Raw genomic sequence first — 27232 nt, 5'->3', positions numbered from 1 at the left:
TCAGCGGCTAACGCTACTCTACGCTAACTCGCCCAATGTTAGACCCAGGTGAAAAAAGCTTCTGGGGGGGTGTTTGGCTCGAGGTCATGGTGCAAAGGACCCTAGGGGGAATTACTCCGAACCATCACTTTAAGTTAACAAAGAAATCATGGGATCAATTTATAAACCAAAATGTATTCTAAATTTTTGACTCATCAAAGTAGCCCCCTTTGGCAGATATAACAGCTGAACACAATGGAAATCAAATATTCTTCAGAAAGTTCTTCCCAACTCGGTTGCAGAAGTTCCCATAAATGTGTGGCACTTGTAGGTTGCTTTGCTTTCACTTTTCTGTCCAGTTCATCCCAAACCAGCTCAATGGGGTTTAAGTCTAGGGACTGTGCTGGCCACTCCATGACTTTAAGCATACCATCTTGTTCTTTTTCCTAAGGTAGTTCTAGCATAGCTTGGACTTATGTTTTGGGTCATTATCTTGCTGTAGGATGAACCCCTGACCAACTAGGCGCATACCAGAGGGTACTGCATGGCGCTGAAAAATGCTGTGGTAGCCGTTTTGGTTCAGGGTGCCTTTCACTCTGTACAAATCACCGACCCTGGATCCAGGAAAACAGCCCCAGACCATCACGCTTCCTCCTCCATGTTTGACAGTTGATGTCACACACTGAGGAACCATCCTTTCGCCTACTCTACGGTGTACAAAAATCCTGCGTGATGAACCGAAGATTTCATAACAGTCCATAACACCTTCTTCCAGTCTTCAGTAGTCCATTGACGATGTTTCTTGGCCCAGGCAAGCCTCTTTTTCTTATTCTGACGTCTTAGCAATGGCTTTCTTGCTGCAAGTCGACCTATCAAACCTGCAGCTCCAAGTCTTCTCTTTACAGTTGAAACTGAGACTTGCTTATTACGACCACTATTAAGCTGTGCTTGAAGCTGTTGTCCTGTGACTCTCAGAAACTTGTCTAATGATTCTGTTGTGACTTTGGGTCTGCCAGACCTCTTCCTGTCAGAGTTTCCCCCAGTTTCTAAGTGCCTTTTGATGGTGAAGAATACTGTACTCACTGAAACCTTGACTTTCTTCGCAATTTCTCTGTAGGAAAGATCAACATTCTTAAGTGTTATGATGGTCTGTCTCTCTTCCATTGTTAATTGCCTTTTTCCCGCCATTTTTATGGCAACACACTACTTTCTGCAGTACAATACTGTTCAAATAATGCTCACGAGGGTATGGTACCACAGTGTGTCCAACAATACTTTTATCCAAACAGAGGGGGTTGTAAGTAATCCAGACAAGTTGGAACACCTGTGGGAATTGGTAGCACCAACTTTCAAAGCTTGATCAACCTCCATTGCTGCAGAACAGCTTTACGTTGTTTACCCATTTCTTGTTCCCTGAAAAAGGCCTTTTTGTAAAATTGTGAAATGTACATTATTTTTCAGTTTTGGGTAACCATACTTTTTTTTAACCTCAGGCAGTTCACCACATAACCTTTGTACCATTTCAAGCTATTCATTGGACTTGAACTGCTAAAATTTCAATAAAAAACTAGAAAAGTTGGACGGCAGCACTCATGACACAGCCTGGACTCTGAAGACCTAGCAGGAGGTCACCAGACAGTTCACAGCAGATCACCCAGACTTCTTTGGAGCAAGAATCATCTTCACAATCCATAGGTGACTACCCTTAGGCTACATTAACATTGCTATGTTTTTTTAAGCGGAGGTTTGAGCCAAAAGCGACCTTCGTGCACACAAGTGTTTTTAGCTCCATTAGAAGAACTGATCTCCATTTAAACTAACACGCCCAAAACTCATATCTCAGGAACATTCTCCTATACTGGGCATGCGTATAGGGAAAGAGGATGGAAAATAACGCAATAGCAGTCACAAATATCAATGTCACATAGTACAAAATTGGCTATAGAAAGGCGAAGCACTGCTACTTGGATGGAGTGATTATTCCTCCAACTCTGAGCGAACTCCAGGTGAACTCTCTGCTCCTCACCACGGGGCTTCTGGTGTGCTGCGAGCAAATCACTCCGCCCAAGTAGCTGAAGTAGCAGTGCTTCGCCTTTCTGAGAATATAGTTCCCAGTATGTATACGGTTAGAAGATGACTTTGTCTCATGTGACTTTGTTATTTGTACACGCTGTGACTATACAAATCACAACAGGTAAACAGGAACATGTTGGCGTTATTTTCACACTTATTGTGAGCAGTAGGCTAGATGGAGCCGCTTACCTCCAGGATCTGGGCTAAGCTAGGCTAGCGGTGGGGGTGTCAGACAGAGTTACAACATGCACGGAGATGAGAAGGGTATGTATGGACTCATCTAACTCTGGGGGATACGGTGAATAAGGTAAAGTCCCAATAAGTCAGCGTGTTCCTTAACCTCCCCCACCCACTAAATCAGTCATTTCATTAGTTGATAATCTCTGAGCTACTGAACAACAACGTCAGCTAATGTTTTTTGCCACTATGATGGAACTAAACCTGACACGTTATAAGTCACAGTAATAACGACCAATTTGACAGAATGTTCTAACATTCAGCAATTTTAGTTGATTAGTTTTCAATTTGGGTTCTAATCTGCACCGTGAAATGACCAACTTCTTCTCTGGGGACTACCAACGTTAAACTTCACAACCGTCTCCTGCTCTCCCTCTGACAGATCAGATAGAGACTCAGCCAAAGGCGGGAGTCTGACACCAACCTCCTCTGATTGGCCAACACTACTTTCTGTTGACCCTTTCCTTGACTGGGTTACAGGTGCATAGCATCAGCTACAGACACACAGGATATTCAACCTGTTTCAAGCCCCTTGAACCTGTAATTAGTTATCGTCTGTCACTAACAGACACGTTTGCAACTCTAACTTTAAGCACCAAAGTTAAAAAAAGGGTCTAAAATCGCCCATGGTTTTATGACCACTGCTGCCATCGAAGAAATTCAGCTAAGCCAAACCTTTATTTAAACTGCAAAACAAGGCAAAGCTTAAACTCCCATCTTATGCTATGCCCCAGGTTTGAATCTGATGAAAACCCAAACATTTGCATTAACTTTTCTGCCTGATAGAATATATTTGGTTTCCTTGAGTGGAAGATTGAAGGGAGGAAAAAGGATCAACATGCATTTCTAAATTGCGTAATTTTGGGTATCTCTTTTATAAGCAGTATTTATAAGATGCTGTGTGTCAGTGATCCCAGCAATGCTCATTCCCACACAATACCTGTAATATAGACACACCTACTGGGAGACAGCTTGCATATCTTTCAGTCACGCTGGTCCATTTAGCAATTATAAGTCTTCAGTTTAAGCACTTTTTACAAATTCTTTTTTTTTTAATTGGCAGAATAATAAATTGTACAAATACTTACTTTGTCCATTCATAAACTATTGAGCAACTGTCCATTTTACACATTCAGGTGATATTATTCACTGACCAATGAGCAGAGAAGTGCACTTCTTGTTGGCCGCACACTTTAAAAGGCTTTGATTATGTTTTGGATTTCCCATCTTTGGCCAGAGCATTCCTGTATCAGAAGCACGCCATTCTTAATCTCCAGACACCTTTTTGTATCTCTGTTCTTCAGTTCTTTGCCCTGCGAAGAAAAATAAGTGTCAAGAATGCAAACGCACAGCCTGTCATCATACAATATTTAGACAATCAGTCAATAGTTTGAGCTGAGTCACCCTGAACTCATCCACCCTATATTTTATATAAAAGGGTGAGACACACTGACTTTTAATTTTTACTATTTTACTGGAATAAAAAAAATGCTTTTGCCACATCTCTTCCCTGACTTTCATATACTTTGCTATACGTTTTAATAATAGTTTAACAACGTGTAATACCTGAGTGAAGTCCCAGTGAATCCCCATTCCTTTCTGCTTAGCCTCTTTGCAGTTATGAAGGCCAGGCTCCGTTTCTTTTTTCCCCGGGTCAGTTAAACACCGGTTGTCATTGTACTTGTGGGACTTGATGCCACCGATATAGAGCTCACCGCTTGTCCGATAATAACACATCTAAAAAAAAAAAAAAAAAAAATTAAAAGTCAAGGAGAAAGCAGATTGGTCAGTTACTGTAAATAAGCCAATGGCAGCAAAGACACAATATTTCCAATTGCCACTTGTAACTTTTCAGTGACTATAATCATTAATCTTGACAACCACTGTTACTTGCTTTACTTACTTGAGGTCCATAGTAGTAGCAATTGAAGGCAATGGGTGTGTGACCTGGCACTGGTCCTTGGTCTATGCACTGGTCAGCATCAAGATTCCTTATCTATAAATGGGGGAGTTCATCATTTTATCAAACCCAATGAAAATGTATCCAATACTATGATATGTATCATTAAAATACACAATATAATGTGGCAGTGCACATGTGGCGCGCACACCCTGCAGTACTGTCTCTACCACACATACAAAGATACATTAGATACAACTAAACTTACTCCTCCATAGGCAACTAGGTCAGTCAAGGGATCCAACTTGGGATACACATTTTCCAGGTACCATTTGAAAGGTTTACAGTTCAACCTTTCCCTGAGTTTTTTCCTTTCAGAGATTTCCCCAATGTCAATTCCGTGATTCTGCAGAGAATAAGGCATGATTTGTTTGTCACATTTGTACTCATAAGAAAAGCTTTTCATTATGGATCCTTGGATGTTCATTCAGCATCCTGTGTGTATGAAGCATGCAGTATTCCATAGAAAGGGCATCATCATTTTTGTTGTACTTGACAACATTTGAAGTACCTCAAATGGCAAGTTCCAAGCCAAGTTGACGTTGTGTTTGTATTCATCCATCCAGACTTCTGCTACCCTCAGGGCGTTTCTCTTCATGGCTTTGCTCAGGTCAGGCATGTAGGGCTTGTGGTTCCTCTCAATGTGGGCGATCTTGGAGCATGGAACTACTTCAATACTGCCTCCACATGTCCACACCTATATGAGCAAAAAATAAGCTTAGCTTTATATTACTTGATAAAACGGGAATAATTGATCAGTTAGTGTAAAGCATGAATAAAAACAAAAGTTAAGAGTTATTAAGAGCTACTTCTAAGTTCACAAACTGTGAGTAGTACCGCCACTTGTTATATGGACTTAACAGTTTGTAGGGCTCCATCTCTGGGAGACCCCTGCAGCTGACCCATAAAGTTAATAATTATAATAATAACAACCAGTGGAGATTATATTATATATTAGGGCTGGGCGATATGGACCAAAAGTCATATCCCGATATATTTTGGCTGAATATCGATATACGTATATACAGTCCTGAAAGTATCCTTTTTGAACGTTTGCCTTTTACATTAACCAAACAAAAATATAAACGAATTTTTGTAAAAAACAACAAGTGGTATAGAAGTCAAATCTATCAACTTTTTAACAAATAAAAACTAAAAAGTGGGCGTGCAAAACAGCCAGTGCAGCAACGAGTACCAATTTGTTATGATGTGTGTATCAAGTTCATATAAAGACTGCTTAATCTCAGAGTCTTAAAGAAAACACCGGCGGCCAGAAACACCCCATCAAAGAAATGAGTAACCTACACAAACAGTCCTCACACATACAGAGAATAGGATCCATATACTCACAAATGGGCAAGTAAATCATAAAGGACACCAAAAGGGGGTGGAGAACCAAAAATTTGGCAAAAGCAAACGTATTTGAAAAAAAACTACACAACCCCACAGGTGGGGGGGAAAGTGATGGATCAACGACGGGAACAACAATAAAAACAAACAAACAAGAAGAAAAGTAAGAGAAACGGAAAACCATTCAAACTTTTTTAAGAAAATTTAATATGTGTCCCACTTGTTGTTGATTCTTCACAAAAAATTACAGTTTTATATCTTTATGTTTGAGGCCGAAATGTGGCAAAGGTCGAAAGGTTCAAGGACGAATGCGTACTATATATCCCGATATTTTTTCCGCAAATGTTCAGTCAAAGCCCAAATCAAATATGACATGTCACAAGTAGTTTCATAGAAACAGTTGCAAAATCAAATAAATAATAAACCGGTTTCTTCACCTGGTTCATGATTAAATGCTCAGCTGTTCAAATAACAATAAAATGTAAACCTAAATACTGTATAACAGGAGTACCTTTTTTGAAATCAAAGCTCCATAGGCTATTTGTGATTCGTTCCAAAAGGTCAATTAAGCTTTAGATATTAATATAATCTACTTTTCCTTTTCTTCTTGACACCGTGAAGGACGCTCGCTGGTTATTGCCGCCTCCGTTCTACATCTGCTATTCTCTTGTGTTTGTGTCGCTGTACCCCTACCTCTGGACAGCCTCTGTACCTCTGGACAGCTCTCTGCTGGTTCCGGCCGCCTGGGGCTCCTTGACGGACTCTTGCCGGCGGTTAGCCGCTAGCTAGCGCCCCGTTCACCAAACGCGTGGCGGCAAATCCTAGCCGCCGGAACCCTACCACTCTCCCCAAATACCCTCCACAACCACAAAAACGCCCACACTCTTAACCACATACAACACACATAATATTACCCCACCAAACACCTCCCCATACACACCACTATTCTTCCCACATCTCACCCTCACCTACCTATACAACCACAATTGTCACCTCCTCACTGCTAAAAACTTCCACAAACCCCACTTCAAAACACCCCCACACCATACCTCTACTCACTCCAATCCTAATCTCCACCACCTCACCGACCCTCCAAACCCCAAACCTCTTCTCCACATTAACAACCTCATCACTGACCAACACCTTACCTCTACGATCTCTGCACCATTCCTCCACTTTTCACTGACAAAACAACTCATTTACAAAATCCCTTATCTGCCTTCCAGATCTACACACCTACCTTGACCTCCTCTCACCCTCCAGACCTCCCCGACCCTCCTCCCACCTTCCTCTTCCCATTTAACCCAGTCACTCCTCCTGAAATCTCCAAACTCATCACTCTTCCAAACCCACTACCTGTCCCTTACCTCCTACTCCACTTCTGAAGTCCTGCCTCCGTCCTATGCCCCTACATCACTAACCTCTTCAACCCTCACTGCCTTGAACTGTCCCTCTGCTTTCAAAACTCCCTGTCACCCCAATCCTTAAAACCTGTTGATCCTCTCTCACAACAACTACCCCCAATATCCAACTCCCTTTCTGTCTAAAACCCTGGAACGCAGTCCCTCACAACTACAAACCCATCTTCTTGCCAATAACCTATTAACCTCTCCAATCTTACCTACACAACACAGAAACCGCCTCAAAGTCCTCAACACCTCCTCACCTTTCTACACCGTTCCCTCAACATCTCTCTCCTCCCTGGTCTAATACATAACATTGCTCACCAACTCAAAGACTGTACGTTGGCTCCATCTCTTCCAAAATCCCATTTCATCTCTCCACAACACTCTGCCAAGCCACAGTCACTAGGTTCCCCTACCTCCTCTTCACATCACATCTCCCTCTTGTATACTCGCCACTTCAACCTGACTCCACTGTTTTAACCCCAGATCTACCTCAACCAACCCCACAACCTCCCCTTCCCAACATCAATCTTGTCACTATAAACCTGATGCAACACACCTCACTCAACAGCACAAAACAGAATTCTTCTGATCGGCTCAAATCCACACTCAGCAAAACCATAACCCCACTCTACCATCACGGCCTTGTCTCCCCTCCCCAGGCCAACTGCTTATCTTTATTCCACCCTTCTAGCCTCACATCCCAAGTCATTAAACCTCCTTCTTTACCTCCGCAACATCCCAAAATACCTCTCTCACACCCCCTCTAAAACTCATCACCATCTCCTCCCACTACTACTCAACTCACTCTCCTGCATCACTCTACCAACATCAACCACCTCAACTGGTCCAGAACTCAGCGCCTCATTACCTGCTCCAAACTGGCACCACATCACTCCATCCTAAAACAACTCCACTGGCTTCCCATTTCCACCGATCACCTACAAAAACTGGTCCTCACCTATAAATCCACCATTGGCCCCTCATACCTCACTGACTCCTTCCTTACCAACCCCACGTCCCTAACCACCTCAGCGGTCCCTCTCCATCCAAAATCCAACCTGCTTTTGGGACAGAGCTTCCCAAAGCTCGGAACCCTCCCCCAAGAACCGCACCTCTTCCCTCACCATCTTCCAGTCCCCCTCAAACCCATCTCTTCACCTCAGCCTACCCATAGTCCACCTGCCCCTCCCTTTTCATCTGTATCTTGTTTTGTTCTACTTGTTTTGTTTGCTCTTTTGTTTTGTTATGTTTTTATAATCTACCCTGCCCTGTAAAGAACTTTGAGTCCATGAAAAGCTATATAAATTCAATTTATTATTATTATTATTACTTTGTTCAAAATGTAATGCCTCATGCCTGTAAGCCTAGGTTATAGTCCCATTCTTCCACTTGATACTGCTTCCTACTTAAATAAACTTAAGATGAACTATCGACTACAAAACAAAGAAATTTATTATGATCGGTTCACAGATCTGAGTTCAAACGGAAACTTCACCCTTCTGAACTAAGAGTTTCTGCTTCAAGGTGAAAGTTTAAACAGACTGAAATGTCCAGGCTCATTTCTCCACTATTTATTTCTGTATGTATTTAGCGTTATATGTAATTTTAACGGGCACTGAGCTCCAGATCCTGCAGCCGCAGACGGTCGCTGCCCCGCTGTAGCTTCTTTCCGTCCGCCTGCCGCGGCAAACTTAGTGGAACTTTTCCGACGATATCGCATACAGTTCGTACTGGACTACGGTAAGATCCTACCGGTCACAACTGTGTCTTTGGCTGGTCCGATCTGGATCAGCGGGGACCGCGCAGCAGCGAGGCGAAGCTGTGTTTTTGCCCGGGGAAGAGACGCTGCGTGCGGGCCACGGGGGCTCTCCGCCTCGCCAGCGGAGCTCAGATTGCTGGTCGGCGGCATATATAATCATAAAACACATTGTCACCTGTTAAATGTTATCCATTGCTGTTTGTTCTTTTCATTTCCTCTATCGAACATAATTAAGCAGTACAAAAGTCCGGCATCTTTAGCGTTGATCTGAATGCTTCGGCCCCCTGTTCCAAGATGGCGGCGGGTTTTGACGTATGTTTAGAACCTCACGGCGACATATCTATGGGAGCAAGGATCACATTTGAACTATATCGATATATGCGATATGGTCTAATTCCATATCTCATTTAAAAATATATCGATATATTTGTTTATATCGATATATCGCCCAGCCCTATTATATATGAGTGCCAAACGGACACAACTGAAATAATGACACATAGAAAACAAGGCAGTGAACAGTGAAATGGCTCAAGTGATCTTAACACCGTGCTAAAAGGTTGGTAGATCATGCTAATCAGATTGTTATCAGATTTTACAGGTGAACCTAAACTAATTTTGATAAAACTTCAATCAGCAGCTATTGCCATGTACTGAACACAATATTTGATTATTTTGTGTTATTAGATTGAACGTTATCATAAACCAACAATATTGCTACAGTTTAGGTTGAAAACTATTTATTAATCTTAAAAATTACAAGAGTGGGCCTTTTTGACACAAACATTTCCCCAATATAATTCAGAATATGGGCTTATCGAAGTAAGCAATTGTAAACCACATTCATTTTATTTAAAATGCATTAATTACACTTCAATCCACACTGAATAAAGATAAGAACGAATATCTTTATCTTGATCACCAAGGCTTTTACTCTTAACATTTTAAAACCGTCTACAAACACATACACTATTAATATAACTGCATGTACATTAACCTTTCATATATACATTTACTTACTATTCTGCATTAGTCTGTCTGGAAAATGTTTGTGCTAAAAAGGTGTATCCCACTCTTTTGCCATTTTTTAAATGTTTGGTAAGTATTTTTCAATTTAAACCGTAGCAATATTGAGCATCTCATAAAACAGAAAGATCAAATATTGTGTTCATTACATGGCAATATGAGCAGACTCAACTCTGGTCAAAATTTGTTTTGGCTCTCCTGTATAATCTGACATAATGCTTTGTATTGTGTTAAATAAATTAGGTTAAGAGGTGCTGGTTGGTGGATTATGTTACCTTTGGACAGAGACAGGCTAGCTGTTGTCTTCCTGTTTCCAGTATTAATTAGGGATGGTACGGTTCATGAAAAAACACCCGAACCGCTCGGTTCGCTAGTCTCGGTTCGGAGCATGTGTGTACCGCACAGTTCGTCAGTACACTGTTAAGCTGCACTAACCTCTTACTGCCGTAGTTCCCACTTTATACACCTATGTTAAAACCATTGACATATATATAAGGTTAAAACACTAACTGGAAATGACGAGCGGGATGGGCGTGACAAACGCAACCCATGGCAGCTGATTGGACGATCGCGTCACATGGGTCTGGCTGGTCCCTAATTTCAAAACAGACTGTCATGGCGGCTCGTTCAGAGTACAATCTCATATTGTACTAAAATAGTTCACCGAAACGTGTTTCTGAAAACATTTTAAGCGAGAAATAGGCCATGCAGTTGCTGAATCTGTCTTCATTTCAGATCGACAAAGGTCAGTTTAAAAGATTTTCGTCAGATTTTGAGAGACACCGAGCCGACCGCTCCTCAAGTGGAGTGGGGTGCCGCTTCAGGTCACGTCACGTGCAGAAATGTCAAGAGAGGCTGCCCAGAGCTGTAGGATGCGCCAGCGTCGTTTATAGTCTGGTGTGTGGGAACATTTTGGATTTCATGGTACCTATGATGAAATAAAACAATATATAGAACTGCCACTGTGTGCATGTTTTGTGCAACATGCATTCAATATGCTAATTTTAGCTATATATCATATGCTGAAGTATATTCTGGAGTGTTAAAGATTAAAAGAAAAAATAACAAGAACCGTACAGAACCGAAAACCGTGACCCTAAAACCGTGATACGAACCGAACCGTGGGTTTTGTGAACCGTACCACCCCTAGTATTAATGCTAAGTAAGCAAAGTATATGCTAGCTGTAGCTTGTTATTTACCATACAGACACAAAAGTGATATCAATCTCATTTAACTGTCAGCAAGAAAGTGAATAAAACACGATTTTACAAATCTGGAAAGATATTACGGCAGGAATCTGTCCCAATGAATATGAGGTAACCAGTTCTGGTTTTACTAAGTAAGAAGGACAACTGTACTAAACCCATGGATCAACTTGCTGCAAGTTGGCCTGGGACTGTGTCATCAGGTGTTAGACAGGTGAAGCTTACTCACTCGAATTCCCAGCTCAACGTTTTCTCCACCGTACACTTTCATTCCTTCATCGAGGAGTCCGATTTCACCCAGATACTTTCTTTCAGCAACTAGGATCCCCATGACAGATGGACTTCTGAAATGAAAGAAGAGACCCGTTACTACTGTATAATTTAAAAACATGCTGCATCACCATGAGCATAAAGCATTCAGATCATTAAGAATGCATCCAAGATACGTATACAGTGCCTTGCGAAAGTATTCGGCCCCCTTGAACGTTTCGACCTTTTGCCACATTTAAGGCCTCAAACATAAAGATATAAAACTGTAATTTTTTGTAAAGAATCAACAACAAGTGGGTCCCAATTATGAAGTGGAACGAAATTCATTGGCTATTTCAAACTTTTTTAACAAATAAAAACTGAAAAAAGTGGGCGTCAAATTATTCAGCCCCTTTACTTTCAGTGCAGCAAACTCTCTCCAAGTTCAGTGAGGATCTCTGAATGATCCAATGTTGACCTAAATGACTAATGATGATAAATAGAATCCAGCTGTGTTTAATCAAGTCTCCGTATAAATGCACCTGCTCTGTGATAGTCTCAGAGGTCGTGTAAAGCAGAGAAGCATCATGAAGAACAAGGAACACACCAGGCAGGTCCGAGATACTGTTGTGGAGAAGTTTAAAGCCGGATTTGGATACAAAAAGATTTCCCAAGCTTTAAACATCCCAAGGAGCACTGTGCAAGCGATAATATTGAAATGGAAGGAGTGTCAGACCACTACAAATCTACGACCGGCGCCCGTCCCTCTAAACTTTCAGCTCATACAATGAGAAGACTGATCAGAGATGCAGTCAAGAGGCCCATGATCACTCTGGATGAACTGCAGAGATCTACAGCTGAGCTGGGAGACTCTGTCCATAGGACAACAATCAGTCGTATACTGCACAAATCTGGCCTTTATGGAAGAGTGGCAAGAAGAAAGCCATTTCTTAAAGATATCCATAAAAGTGTCGTTTAAATTTTGCCAAAAGCCACCTGGGAGACACACCAAACATGTGGAAGAAGGTGCTGTGGTCAGATGAAACCAAAATCGAACTTTTTGGCAACAATGCAAAACGTTATGTTTGGTGTAAAAGCAACACAGCTCATCACCCTGAACACACCATCCCCACTGTCAAACATGGTGGTGGCAGCATCATGGTTTGGGCCTGCTTTTCTTCAGCAGGGACAGGGAAGATGGTTAAAATTGATGGGAAGATGGATGGAGTCAAATACAGGACCATTCTGGAAGAAAACCTGATGGAGTCTGCAAAAGACCTGAGACTGGGACGGAGATTTGTCTTCCAACAAGACAATGATCCAAAACATAAAGCAAAATCTAAAATGGAATGGTTCACAAATAAACATATCCAGGTGTTAGAATGGCCACAAGTCGCAGACCTGAATCCAATCGAGAATCTGTGGAAAGAACTGAAAACTGCTGTTCCCACACGCTCTCCATCCAACCTCACTGAGCTCGAGCTGTTTTGCAAGGAGGAATGGGCAAAAATGTCAGTCTCTCGATGTGCAAAACTGATAGAGACATACCCCAAGCGACTTACAGCTGTAATCGCAGCAAAAGGTGGCGCTACAAAGTATTAACTTAAGGGGGCTGAATAATTTTGCACGCCCAATATTTCAGTTTTTTATTTGTTTAAAAGGTTTGAAATATCCAATAAATTTCGTTCAACTTCATGATTGTGTCCCACTTGTTGTTGATTCTTCACAAAAAATCACAGTTTTATATCTTTATGTTTGAGGCCTGAAATGTGGCAAAAGGTCGAAAAGTTCAAGGGGGCCGAATACTTTCGCAAGGCACTGTATGTACATGATATGTTTGACACATAAGTCGGAACAAGACAAAAGCAAAGCAAAGCAATTTCACTGAAAACTTACTTTCCAGGCAACGAGCCGTCTTTGAGTTTGTAATACTCGTCCGAAAAACTCTCATACATGCACCATAAAGCCCAGTCGAAGGCGTGTGATGCTGGCTGGTATGGAATAACCTTGAGGTCATCAAAGAGTACTTTGTCAAACACAGGGGACGTCACCACCGTTCGGTCAGCCTTGATCTGCGTCAGCAGGGGTTCCGCCCTGAATGAGGGGAAGGAGGAGAGGTGGCTTACCCATCACTTCATTAAACTGTTGTTTCTGGAACAATCAGTGAGACTGCTGCTTCATATTTCTTCTTCTTTGTCTCTATGAAATGACTGTAACTCCAGAATGCGAGCTGGCATGTGTTGTGATGTGCCATTCACTCCTTTATTTGATCAGCAGCTGCTGAGATCAAGCATTCCAAACAGACAGAACACACCCAAATGGTTTTGAATACTACTGTGCATTATGTTTCATTTGTACGCAACCCAAGGGAACATTGGTGCAGCATTTGGAAGGTGGAGGGAGCTTCAGACTGAAACAGTTTCAGTTTTGATGCAGAGAGCTAGTTAATGTTACCCAAATTAGGGACTGTTTGGTATTTATGGGATGGACCACCGGAGGAAAATAGGGGAGGGTCATGTCTTTTTAATCTTTGTTGAGGGGCGGGTCATCCAACATTTTTTAGTCCAGAGGGGGAGGGGGAGGCGGTGTTACCCAACTTTTGTATTCATAGAAACAGCTAAATTTCAAAGTGGCTTATTTGGTGCATATTTTTCCATGTAGCTCTCAGTCTCGGCCCCCGCTACCAGATGGGTCTGACCCATGAGTTTGGCTGTGGGGCAGGGGGAGCACTGCCCCCCTGGTAGCTGAAACGGATAATTGCATTGTTTAAAAAATTAGTGGGATAATTACGTCTAGCATGACCAGATATTTTATAAATATCTTAGCTATATAACACAAAACAACTAAATGGTGGTAGATAATACATCTGATTTCATATACGGCTTTAGTAAAAAAAGTATTTCCTGGCTTACGATGGGAGCAGCAGGACGCAAAAAACGAAAATGAATGTTGCTAGTTTGGACATCTCACCGTGCCAAGGTTTCCTAAATGCCAGATTTGATGTCAGCTTACTAATTGATTGTGGGTTTTGTGTAGATTTGGACTTACGTTTATTCCACTTTGTTTAAACGGCGAAGTGGAGGAAGACTAGTGACGAGTCCATAGCAACCAGTTTGTGTGTTGAATGTTACCCAGAGTGCTTTGCTGAATTGTCTCAATGTTTTATTGTTTTATTTCATGTGAATACTAGTTTACTAGAGGAGTAACTTAGTATTTGAAGTAATGGAGTAATGCAGGAAGTGTGCATTTAGTTTCCATGCTTATTGTGTTTCGTTAGTGAGTAAAATCTACTGAAATGGCCACCACACCATAACAGAGGAGTGGGATGCGTCAGATGAGAATGCAGAGGTAAAATCACATCTGTTATTGCTGTAAAAAAACAATGGGATTCTGTATATCTTTGTCAAGTGCAAACCAGTGCAGTAGTGATGGGACAACCGACTTTTTTACGGGAGTCGGTTCAACCGGACGGTCGTTGGTTGGCCTACTGAGTTAATAGATTCGGTCACCGGTTTGCGTGCCCTCGGCGGCGGGGGGTGATTGCGTTTAACTTTACATAACTATCAAGATAACATTACGTGTATTTGTATGTGATATAGGCCTAATACTTTCCCCTTGGTAATGTAGCATATGAATTTCCATGAACACATTTCTAAAATGCACGAGGCATAAAGGCTTCTGCTATCGGTTGATAACTAAAACTTGCCGAGAACCTAGACACCCGTTTGATTACATGACTCATGCATTAGGCACGGTTATGGTCTTGTTCAGTAGTCTGGTGCACAGTCTCCTGGTGACAGCCTACCTATCACGTAACAAACATTTAACTTAACATAACTCCTAAGATAACATGACGTGCATTTGTATGTGATATCCATCAATAATGTAATCTATTAGTTTGTATGTACACAATCCTCTAAGATGCACGAGAAATAAAGGCTTCTGCTATCGGTTGATATCTCAAACTTGCCGAGAACCTAGACACCCGTTTGAATATAGACTCGTGCAGTAGGCTACCCTCGGTTACGGTCCTTACGGTCTCGTTCAGTAGCCTGGTGCGCGGTCTCCTTGTGACAGCCTAGCCTAGCTACCACGTAGCAACATTCACTTCTCTAACATTTAACTTAACATAACTAACAAAATAACATGACGTGTATTTGTATGTGATGTACTTCCCCATCGATAATGTGTGAATTGCCGTGAACACAATCCTCTAAGATGCACCAGAAACAAGGCTTGGTTAATAACTCAAACTTGCCGAGAACCAAGACACCGCTTGATTACATTAGACTCGAGCGGCCGGCATGTTGCACGGTTACATTAGACTCGAACGGCCGGCCTGTAGCACGGTTACATTAGACTCGAGCGGGCCGGCAGGTTGCACGGTTACATTAGACTCGAGCGGGCCGGCCGGTTGCACGGTCACATTCGGTCTCGTTCGGCATAGGGTCTAGGTAGCTCATTTCCTGATTGATTCAACCACCACCACTCCAGCCCAGTGGAGGCGTTAATGAGCTAGATTAATACACACACAGTAGCAGAAGAATACCAGCTACACAACGGCCAACCATTGACAGTAAAAGAAAAAAACAGGAGTGAGTCGGTTCATTGACGTATGGCACTCGATTCTCCCGGCTCAGTGACACGAGTCGGGTTAATTAACCGGCTCTTCGGTCAGTTCGTCAACACTACAGTGCAGAAGGTATCAATAAATTGTTGCGGGAGGGTCATTACTTTTTTCCAAATCGGAGGGTCATGTCTATTTTGACCAAAGGTCCCAAATCTCCTCTGGTGGCCTCTTCAATAAATAACAAACAGTCCCTTAGACTGTTTTGTTTTGGCTAAAGCACTATTGCAAAGTCAGCTTGCCAAACTTACTACTGCACTACAAATGAGCTGTGACTAGAAGGTTGCAAGTCTGAGCAGCACTCGCCCTACCCTCGATCCCTCCACTGTGCAAGGCCTTTAACACCCTCATTGCCTAAGTGGGCATGCCAGTACACCCGACTGTGGTTGTACTGGGATAAGTCTGTGCTTGGACGGGGCTGTTGCAAATGTGTAAACAGGGCGTTCCTGAAAAAGTTAATGTTAGGGAAATTATTGTTATTTATTAAACTGTTTGCATAGAATAATATTATAGTGATTAATATTCTTCTTTGTCTGTTAAATTAAACTATTTGCATAGTAAGAAAACATAACACTACTTGTTCCCACAAGATAACATGGAGTCATTGGCTACCTTGACTGGGGCCCGAGGACAGAACATGCGTCTCTCTAACCAGATAAAGGGGACGCCATCGAGTCTGACCAGATAGAGGAGACAATATCTAAACTGACAAGATAGACAATTGACGACATCAAATTCTGTTGTGATTGTATTTCACACATTAATAAGCTACTGTTTGAGGCTTAAGTTAGTCACTTCTGTACTTATGCTGTGAGTGCTGTAAACTGACCCTACTTGCAAGTAAACAAAACTTTGATATAACTTCAGTGGTTCAGTGGGCTTTGATAATTTAAAGATTAGTTAGAACAGTTATTGTTTGCAAAACGTATTGTGGTTATTCAGGGCTAAGATGTGAGGCAGGCCAACTTTGGCATCAGCTCACCAGAGTCAGTTTGCACTTGGTGGTGATACAGACCCTTCCCTGCATAACATTTGATAACTGTAATCATGGTAATGTTGTCAGTATTGGTGATAATCTTGAGAACTTTAAGTGAATCTCATTACAATTTGAATTTGAAAAGAACGGAGGGTTGTTTAGGGAGACACGAGTTAGCACAGCTGCCACCGATATATAACGTTAACGGCTTCTACTTATAGCACCTTTGATGTGGAATCAAATATTACATACATGCCAGTGAAAATGGTATACATAAACCAGGTATAAAAGATTCATTGTTGCCTCATTCTTACCACAGCTCATGGACTTCGATGTGTGCATCCAGGATGGCCACCACGTCAGCAGTAGCAGCCCTCCAGCCAGACGCCCTGGCGTGAGACAGGCCATATGACACATTGTTCCTCACCCTTATGATAGCGAGACTTGGGTTCTCCTGCTCGATCGACTTCACGTACAAGTCAAGGTCACCCTTCAGGTTTTCTAAATTGAGAGAAAATGCGGGCATTTTTTAAAATTTTGATTAGGGGTGTGACAGATGTTGTTTTTACCATAGAAAGTTTAGATGGGGCAGAGACACCAGTTTCCATACCGATTACCCAGAGTGCAAAGTACACTTACAATTACAACAGTTGTGATTGTAGACGTGCCTCACATGCTCACAAACTACAGGATGCAATTGAAATGAAATTTAAACATTAAGTTGATGTTGTGACCGTATCCAATTTGAAGTATTTACTGGAATTGTTGGGTCTTTGTAAATTTGTGTGGTCTAGACCTACTCTATCTATAAGTGTCTTGAGATAACTCTTGTTATGATTTGATACTATACATAAAATTAAATTGAAGTTGTAGTTAGTGATGATGTACTGATTAAAAAGGTGTTTCTAATGCATGTATGTTAGGATGGACAAGAATGAGAAACACCATTATATATTGCAATCCAGTGCCACTCCACCACTAATTACAGTCTTGAAATGACTAAATGCTGTTACATCATACAGGGGTTTATGTGCTCTTAAAAAAAAGGAGTGAAATGCTTCCTTGCCTTTTGTTGTTGAGAATTAGATAAGAAGATCGGCACCACTATCATGTCTGTCTGGTAAATATTAGGCTACAGACAGCACTTGGTTAGCTTAGCATAAAGATGTGGATCAAAGGAAAACCACTAGCTTGGCTCTGTCCAAAGCTCACAAAGTCCACCTTACCGAAACTCTAAAGCTCACTAATAAACACATACAGTATGTTATTTGTTAAATGTGTACAATAACTGTGGTATAAAAATATATGGTTTTCCTTGGGGTTATGTGCTGGAGCTTTAACATCCAAAATGTTTGTTGTTACCATATCTATGGCATACAAAACTAATTGTTGTTTTTATACTTTTTTGAACAGATTAAACAAACACTGTGTAACATATTAATCAGTGAGCTTTAAACGTACAAGTAGGCAGATTGTTTTTTGTTTTTTTCTAACTTTGGACAAAGCCAGGCTAGCTGTTTCCAGTCTTTATGCTAAGCTAAGCAGCTTCTGACTGTAGCATAATATTTTACTATACAGATATGATAGTGATATCAACCATGGCATGCCATCTAAATCTTGGCAAGAAAGTTTATTTATGTATTTCAGGTTTATTTAACAGGGACAATGCACACTAATAATACATATACAAATGTACAGTGTGCCAGAATTAGCCAAAAGGCTATTTTACATCTGCTGTCCCTGGACAGATCGTACAATGTCACACCTAAAAAGATTATAATAGTACATAGAAGTTTAGTCCTATACAAGTAAAATTGACAATAAATGTAAAAAGAAATGATCAAGCATATAAACAAAAACAGTTGGTCGATATCAACACCAACACCAACAAACATACACACACAAGCCACACTGTCAGTCCAACAACCTCATAGGCATAACACAAGTGACACAAACAGGCAGGACAGGAAAGACAAGATAGCAGCAAGACTTTGTAACTCCATGAAATGTTGACAGTCCTGATTACCTGTTAGCCACTCCTTTAAGTTAAATTTAAAAGAAACATAAGTTTTTGAGTGAAAAGTGAATACCGGTAGATGTTTTCCAAAATGTCCCAATTCCCAAAACTATTACTTTAAAACCAAAAGTTCATGTGACAAAATGCATTTTAGGAGATTTTACAAGACTGCTTAGAAAAGTAGAAACGTTCAAAAAAATACAATCACAGAATAACACCCATAACATAGATTAGAGCCGTACAGTAAAAAACAAAAACAAAGTTAAAATATGAGCAGCAGTGGCATTGCACAATGAAACGTGATTTCAGCCTGTCATGTCTCGCAGTATGACAGTAGCCTATACATAATGGATCAACCTGTTTATGACACGTTTGCACAATCTCCTCCATTTGCACTCAACTTACCTTCAGAGCTATTGTCATCCACCAATATGATCTCCTTCAGCAGGTGTTTAGGGGTGCGGTCAATGATGCTGCGCATAGCTCTTTTGATAATAGACAGGGCCTCATTCAGGTAGATCAACACTACTCCAATATTTGGTAAGTCTTCTGGGTAACTCTTTTTCAGACACCTATTCAGAAACAGAATGATTTCTAAAACCACCATCTTTCCATCAGTGAGCTGTGTAAATGCTTTATCTAAAGACAAACCATGTGAACAGAGAGGTGAAGGATAATCAGCAAACAATGAACTGGATGGGAGGGACCATTTCTTTAACTTTTATCTGTATATGAATTGAAATGACAGCTCTGGCATCATAAGAAATTGTTGTAGCCTACCTTGGATCCCTGGTATCTGGAAGAGCTCGATCTAGAGGAAGGCGATCACTGAGAAAAACGTTGTATCCATACTTTTCAAACAAATCCTGTGCCTCTCTTTGGTCATCCTCCGAGAGATTCTCCCCCCACGTCTTGAACAGGGCAGAGTTGGGAAACAGTTTATTAGACTTTTTCTCTTGAGGAGTCTCCTTTTGGTCTGGGATTTTTGCTTCAGGTTTCTCTTTCTGCTCTGGCTGTGTTTTGACAGTTGGCTGTTTGTCCTCTGCAGCTTTTCTCCATCTGAGTCTGTCCTCTTCCAGCATTTTCTGCATGGTGTCCTGCTTTTTCTCAAAAGCTCTGACGACATTGTCTTGACAAAAGGATGACAGGGAGAGAGTCAAATGAGCAGCATGATTACTGATGACTACATGTTTTCTTATTTTAAATAAAGCATTTTTGGTAACACTTTACTTGAAGGTATCTACAAAAAAGTGACATAACACTGTCATGAACACATGAACACATGAACCCTAACTCTAACCCTAACCATAACTTGTCATGAAAAAAACCGAATGACAGTTACTAAATGAAGTGTTATGTCATAAACGTTTATGACTTGTTTATAATGTTTGACAAGTTCAATTATTTTTTTTTAAGACTATTTTTTGGTGGCTTTTTCCTTTTATTACATAGTGACAGTGGATAAACATGAAAGGGGGACAGAGTTGTGGGATGACACGCAGCAAAGGGAAGCAGGTCGGATACAAACCCGCGCCACTGGTCGAACTGGGGAGCTAGAAACCATTCATCTAATGTTTGACTCCACATCTGCAAGTATTCTTTTGGTGACACGTATTATTTTAATGCAATATCATTTTGTCAGATGATTGAAAGCATAAAATACTTTTGAGTAACTACTTGTGTAGTGAACAGACATTTAATCCTTCTGCTTACCTTTCTAACACTGAATGAATGAGTTAATGTCAAGGAAGTTAAATTTCATTTTTTTTATTTCAAACAAAAATAAATATAAATATATAGCTATAGAACTATAAAATAAAATATAAAATACAAAAAGTGCGTAGCAACACACCAACAAGAACAATATCTATACAGTGTTACAAATAATATTTAAAATACTATTACAATTAATATTTTCAAAAACTGTCCGGAAAGGAGCAGGATGAAGCCGAAGCTTGTGATATTTCCCACCCTCATTCAACTTCAACTCATTCCTTTATACATCATATATATTTTACAACAGGATAACCAAACGTACCAAACCCTTTTATTTATTTATGTAAACTCACTGTAATCCACCACCCCGTAACAAATCATACAGAACCCGACTTTCTTTCCATTTCCCCATCTCCATTGCCTCAACTCACAAAGATTGTTGATGCTTGTCTCCAGATGTTTGTCAGGCTCTTGTCCACCCTTTTAGAAACATGCCCACATAGACGAGGCCCCCGATCCCCCCAGTATGATGATTGACCGCTTGAACCACACTGCTCTCATAGTGATAGCGCACAGACTGAACCCCCAGCAAGGGAATGGAAAACCTTGAAAGACGCGCGCTGACTACTGACTACAAAGTGCGTGAGCAATGAGGTGAGACCCGTTCTTCCTGTATTACTTGCCCATATGAAGCTGAGAAGTCAAACAACATTTAGCACCTCAACTGTGTCGGAACTGCAGCTGAAGGAAAATGTATTATAATAAGTTCTTACAACACATTGACGCATAAAGAAAACTTTTAGGGTAAACTGTGAGAAGGTAGAGAGGGCAGTTAAGCTTTTTTTCCCCTTCTTTTTTATATATAGCTTGCTGGATTCCTTTTCTTCATGTGTTGGGTGCAGTCAGGAGCAATACAGGCAGTGGTGGAATGTAACTAAGTACATTTACTCAAGTACTGTACTTAAGTACAAATTTGAGGTACTTGTACTTTACTTGAGTCTTTTCTTTTCATCCCACTTTCTACTTCTACTCCGCTGCATCCCAGAGGGAGGTTCAGGTGCACCAATCAGGGCCAGGGGGTGGGTCAATCACTCATGCACACACATTCATTCTTGTTGTGTGGGGTGTGTTTAGGAGAAGTTTTGGGCTTTAGCAGAAAGGGGGGGGGACTGAGAAGTTGTCGATGTTCAAATTCTTTGGCCTAGTCCTGGATCTTCACAATCCTACCTACAGCACCTTTAAGTAAAGGATCTGGATACGTCTTCCACCACTGAATATAGGCTATATATATATATATGCAACAAGTCAATGTAATATTTGTGACATTAACAACACAGTATATAGTAAATGAATGCTCAAATGTTAAAGGTCTTAAAACATAAATAAGCGTCTCTGTGAGGCTAGGCACAGCTGGCTTTGAGCTAAATTCTAACGTCAGCATGCTAACATGCTAATATTAAAGAGGTCATTTTTACCATGGTAACCCTTGTGCATCCCTTAAGAAGTTGCTTAGATGTCCTTGGAGGACAAAAATGTCCGCATAACAAAACTGCCATACAATTATGTGCAGTATTAATCAGAGATGGCAAAAGTACTCACTTCCCGTACTTAAGTAGAAGTACAGATACTTGTGTTAAAAAATACTCTGGTAAAAGTAGAAGTACTGATTTAACTTCTTTACTTAAGTAAAAGTAACAAATTACAGGCTTTGAAATGTACTTAAAGTATAAAAGTAAAAGTAGCCTTGCGAATGACAACCACTTTTATGCAAAGCTACCTGGACCACACACGCTACTAGAGTAAGATGAGAAACTTCAGTGGACATAAAAACCAGGCTCTTTATATGCCATTGTCTACATTTTAAATGGATGTCTGCCAATCATCACATATATGATTATTGTGACAGAGACTGGGACTCCAGCTTAATACGATTCTGACTGAGTAGCAAGATATGAATTCAATTGTGATTCTGTGAGAATTCACAGATCCAGTTTCTCTTTTAATCGTTCCCTTTACATTTAAAGGAATCTACATGTATGTGTGCTCAAATATAGAAAGAAAAGAAAGGATACAATATGAATTACTAAACATAGATTAATTAAGAAGTTCCCCATACTTTAAAAGTTACAGCACACATTGGCCAGGAGTCATACTTGATGCCTAGCCTATCTCAAACATCTCTCTCAGATAAGGCCAGGGATGATTGGGAATGTCTTGCTGCTTGTCTGCCTAATCTCTGGGATCTCTGTTTTCTTCATTTTCAATCATGTCGTCGCCATACTATAGTGCTAACGTTACCACCATCAAGCTGCAATTATTTGCCGCAAAATGAATGCAGAATGCGGCCGAATCTGTCGAAGTCGCCTTGTAGTGGTGCGTTACATACAACGTAGCCTACAGTATATTCCCATCCAATTAGATTGAATTCGGTATTGATCACGTGAAAAATAACGGTAACTCCAGTGAAATTATACCGTGGTAAAGTTGGTTTTATATTGGACGTTGGATATTCCACTCTCAAAAATCTATTATGCAGCTTACGCTTTCAACCTATTCATGTCAAACCACTTGTGATGAACTCAGCTAAACAAATACATTAAATAAAAAAATTATTATTAAAAAAAAAAAATAATTTTTTTTTTATTTTTTAATATAAAAAAAAAAAAAAAAAAAAAAAAAAAAAAAAAATTTAAATATTAAAAAATTAAACAAAAAAAAAAAAAATAAAAAACCTAAAAAAAAATTAAAAAATTTTTATATAAAAAAAATTTAAAATTATTTTATAATTTATTTTTAAATATAATAAAAAATATAATTATTTTTTAACTTAAGCTAACTAACCCCCCCACACATTGCACAAAGCTTATTTTTTTTAAAAAACCCATCCTTTAATTTTTTTAAATATTTTTTATGTAAATAAATGCCATAAATCTATTATGTGGCCTGACCTTTTGACCTATTCAGGTCAAACCACTTGTGATGAACTCAACTAACCACCCTACACATTGCACAAAGCTTATTTTTTCAAAAACCCATCCTTTAATTTTGTTTTGTTTTGTCTTTGTGCAATGTGTAGGATGGTTAGCTGAGTTCATCACAAGCGGTTTGACGTCGGAATAGGTCAAAAGAGTCAGGCCACATAATAAATTTATGACATTTTTAATATTAAAAATATTTAAAAAATTAAAGGATGGGTTTTTTAAAAATAAGCTTTGTGCAATGTGTAGGGTGGTTAGCTGAGTTCATCACAAGTGGTTTGACCTGAATAGGTCAAAAGGTCGGCGCCATAATAGATTCAAAGCATTTATTTACATAAAAAATATTTAAAAAATTAAATTTGGGGTTTTTGAAAACGAAGCTTTGTGCAATGTGTAGGGTGGTTAGCTGAGTTCATCACAAGTGGTTTGACATGAATAGGTTGAAAGGGCAAGCTGCATAATAGATTTTTCGAATGTGCGTCAATATCCAACGTCCAATATAAAACCAACTTTACCACGGCTGAAATTATTTGAAACTTGCTAGTGAGGACTAGATTAGGACCGTATTTAAAGCTGATGCTGGTTTCAAACTTCGCCCCCAGGTGTGTCTGTAAAACACGGACAACTTCTCTCTTTTGATGCTTGGGAATGACGTTGCGTGTAAAACGTGAGACCTAGCTAACAGGTGAAGAACACAAACAACTAAATCACTAGCTAACCTACTTTAACTGTGCAGGAACTATAGACCAATACAACAACAGGCTTAAATGAACTGACAACATAAGTTATAACGACTTACAGTTCTCAAGGACGCACACACACCATCTCAACTGATTATCCTCCCGGACAGCAGCCTCTTTTTTTCTCTCTTTTTCCCTTTTTTTTTCTCCCTTTTTTTTCTTGTGTCTTGTCGCCGCGCTATTCTTCGACATTACAACCTCTTGTACAAAACTAAAGTAACGAGCCAATTTTAAAATGTAAGGAGTAGAAAGTACCGATATTCGTGTTAAAATGTAAGGAGTAAAAGTAAAAAGTCGCCACACAAAAAAATAGTAAAGTAAAGTAGAAATATCCCGAAAATCTACTTAAGTACAGTACAAGTATTTGTACCGTTACTTCCCATCTCTGGTATTAATATTATTATCCCACTTTTAACTGAGTGATCCTAACTACCAAATATTCATTCTTTTTTATTTATTTTTATTTTAACCCTTTGCCAATTTGTTTACATAATGCCAATGTTGTTGTTTTTATGATTTTTTTTGTGATTACTAAATGCTAGGGGTATTTTGTTTTTACCGTCTGGGATATGTCCATTTTTAGCAGTGTAACGGTAGTTATTGTTAGCGTTAACTATTAACTCGTCGTTATTAAATATATGTACTTTTGGGCCGTAGGTAGAGTAAGAGCACGGAGACAGCTTCGACTGTATAACTTGGTCCACTGTAATGAGACTCTTCAAGCGTAGGACAACTCAAGACTCATAACAAAACGTGCTTCATCATCTCAACATCATATCTCTCCGCCAACATAACTGTTACTGAATTACAGGCAGGGTATAACATGTTAGATAGCTCTCTTGTTAACTCAAGTAACAGAATACACTATGAAGCTACAATTAATGGAAATATGTAGCTTATTTCATAACTACATCTGTTAACTAAATAGTCACAAAATAAATCTCATTTTACAGCAGCAACATGGCAGTCCTCCATAATAGAGCAGCGATACCCTGAGTGGAAACCAGGAACATATGTATTTGCCCAATAGAGGAAACATGAGTAAATGGGGGGCGACCTCTAGTTCACCCAGTGGGAATGTGCGCCCCATGTGGGCTGATGTCTTTGCGGCGGCCCGGGTTTGGGTCCGGCCTGAGGCCCTTTGCTGCATGTCCTCCCCCGTCTCTCTCTCCCGCCTTTCCTGTTTATCCACTGTCTCTCACTCTTAAATAAAGGGAAAAAAGCCCCCCAAAAATAATCTTTAAACATGAGAAAATACCTCAATCTTGTGAAAAATAGCACAAATTACAATTCTGAAGGCTCTAGATTGAAAGCCTGATATAATAGAATGCATGATTTGTTTTACTGTAATGGCCGTGTGATAACAAATTGTGCTTTTAATGAATTTTATGGGACATTTTTGTTATAAAGAGGCTGAGGACTGAGGTTGAACCTCCAAAATAAAAATAAACAAATGCACACATGAAAAAGCCAAATAAAAAATGTACCTAGTGATCCCTATAGAGGAGAAGTGAGGGGATCATCAGGAATCATCCTCTGGGGACCACAAATATTTAAACCAAATGTCATGCCAATCCATCCAGTGGCTGTTAAGACATTTCACCAAAAAGAAAAAAAAGTGAAGCACCTGTGACCTTTTGTATGTCATGTTACAAAAAGGACACAAAACAAATTCAACAGTCTGGCAGATTCAATTTTCATTTTGTATTAATCAGTAAATAATGTAAATAAGATCCAGTTTGAGATTATCCTTCATTAATACATTATTAGAACAGTGCCTGTAGAAAGCTGTTTGGAATGGGATGATTGCTTGGCCTCTTGTATTGCTGCTTGTAGCTTTCTCCAGAACCATTGTATCCCGAAATCATTTACAGAAGGACCCCCAAAGCACCTAATATGCAACTCTACTCTGTACACTGACCATTAGAAGCCATTCATCTAATGTTTGACTCCACATCTGCAAGTATTTTTTTGGTGACATATTGTTTTAATGCAATATAATTTTGTCAGATGATTAAAAGCATAACATTCATTTGAGTAACTACTTGTGTAGTGAACGGACATTTAATCCTTCTGCTTACCTTTCTAACAGTGAATGAATGTTAACGTCACAGAAGTTAAATCATACAGAACCCGGCATTCTTTCCATTTCCCCATCTCCATGTGTAGTGAAGAACTGATTAAACAAATACATGTGTACACATCCACTAGGGGAAAAGATGAATCATTGCCTCAACTCACGGAGATTGCTGATGTTTGCTCTCCAGGTCAGAAAAACTCCGGATCATGCGCGTGTGTCCAGCTGTTTGTCCCTTTAGAAACATGCCCCACGTAGCGAGGAGCCCGATCCCCCCAGTATGACGATTGACCGCTTGAACCACACTGCTCTCATAGTGATACCGCACATACTGAACCCCCAGCAAGGGAATGGAAAACCTTGAAAGACCTTAGACTAGGACTGACGGCTTCAACCAGACAAGTGGCATGTGTTTATGAATCATGATATATATTTGGATGATATGTTCTTTTGTTTCAAAGTGTGTGAGCAGCAGTGAGGTGAGACCCGTTCTTCCTGTATTACTTGCCCATATTAAGCGCAGGTCTTCCCAATTAGTGGGCCGGGCCCAGGCTGAGAAGTCAAACAACATTTAGCACCTCAACCGTGTGGTAACTGCAGCTGAAGGGAAATTTATTACAATAAGTTCTTACAATACATTGACACATAAAGAAAACTTTAAGGGGAAACTGTGAGAAGGTAGAGAGGGCAAGTTAAGGTTCTTTTTCTTTTTATAAATCGATTGCTGTTGCTGATGATCTGTATACACACCAATAAAGAAAACTGCCGTTTGCAAAAAAACGTGTACGACACAAAGAATCTGCTGGGATGTTAAAGCCTGTCCACGATGGTGGATGTTAGTGATATGAGGACG

The 27232-nt window shown here is 40.1% G+C and overlaps 1 pseudogene; it reads right to left on the bottom strand.

Annotated features, from left to right (window-relative positions):
- Window positions 1–3320: 3320 nt before the first annotated feature.
- On the bottom strand, window positions 3321–21325 carry LOC120563878 (annotated as a pseudogene).
- Between the last annotated feature and the right edge of the window lie 5907 nt (window positions 21326–27232).

The sequence above is a fragment of the Perca fluviatilis genome, chromosome 8, assembly GCF_010015445.1.
Source record: "Perca fluviatilis chromosome 8, GENO_Pfluv_1.0, whole genome shotgun sequence".
In the NCBI taxonomy this organism is placed as follows: domain Eukaryota; kingdom Metazoa; phylum Chordata; class Actinopteri; order Perciformes; family Percidae; genus Perca; species Perca fluviatilis.
Note: the sequence above shows the minus strand (reverse complement) of the source record. Positions and strands in the feature narration are given on the sequence as shown.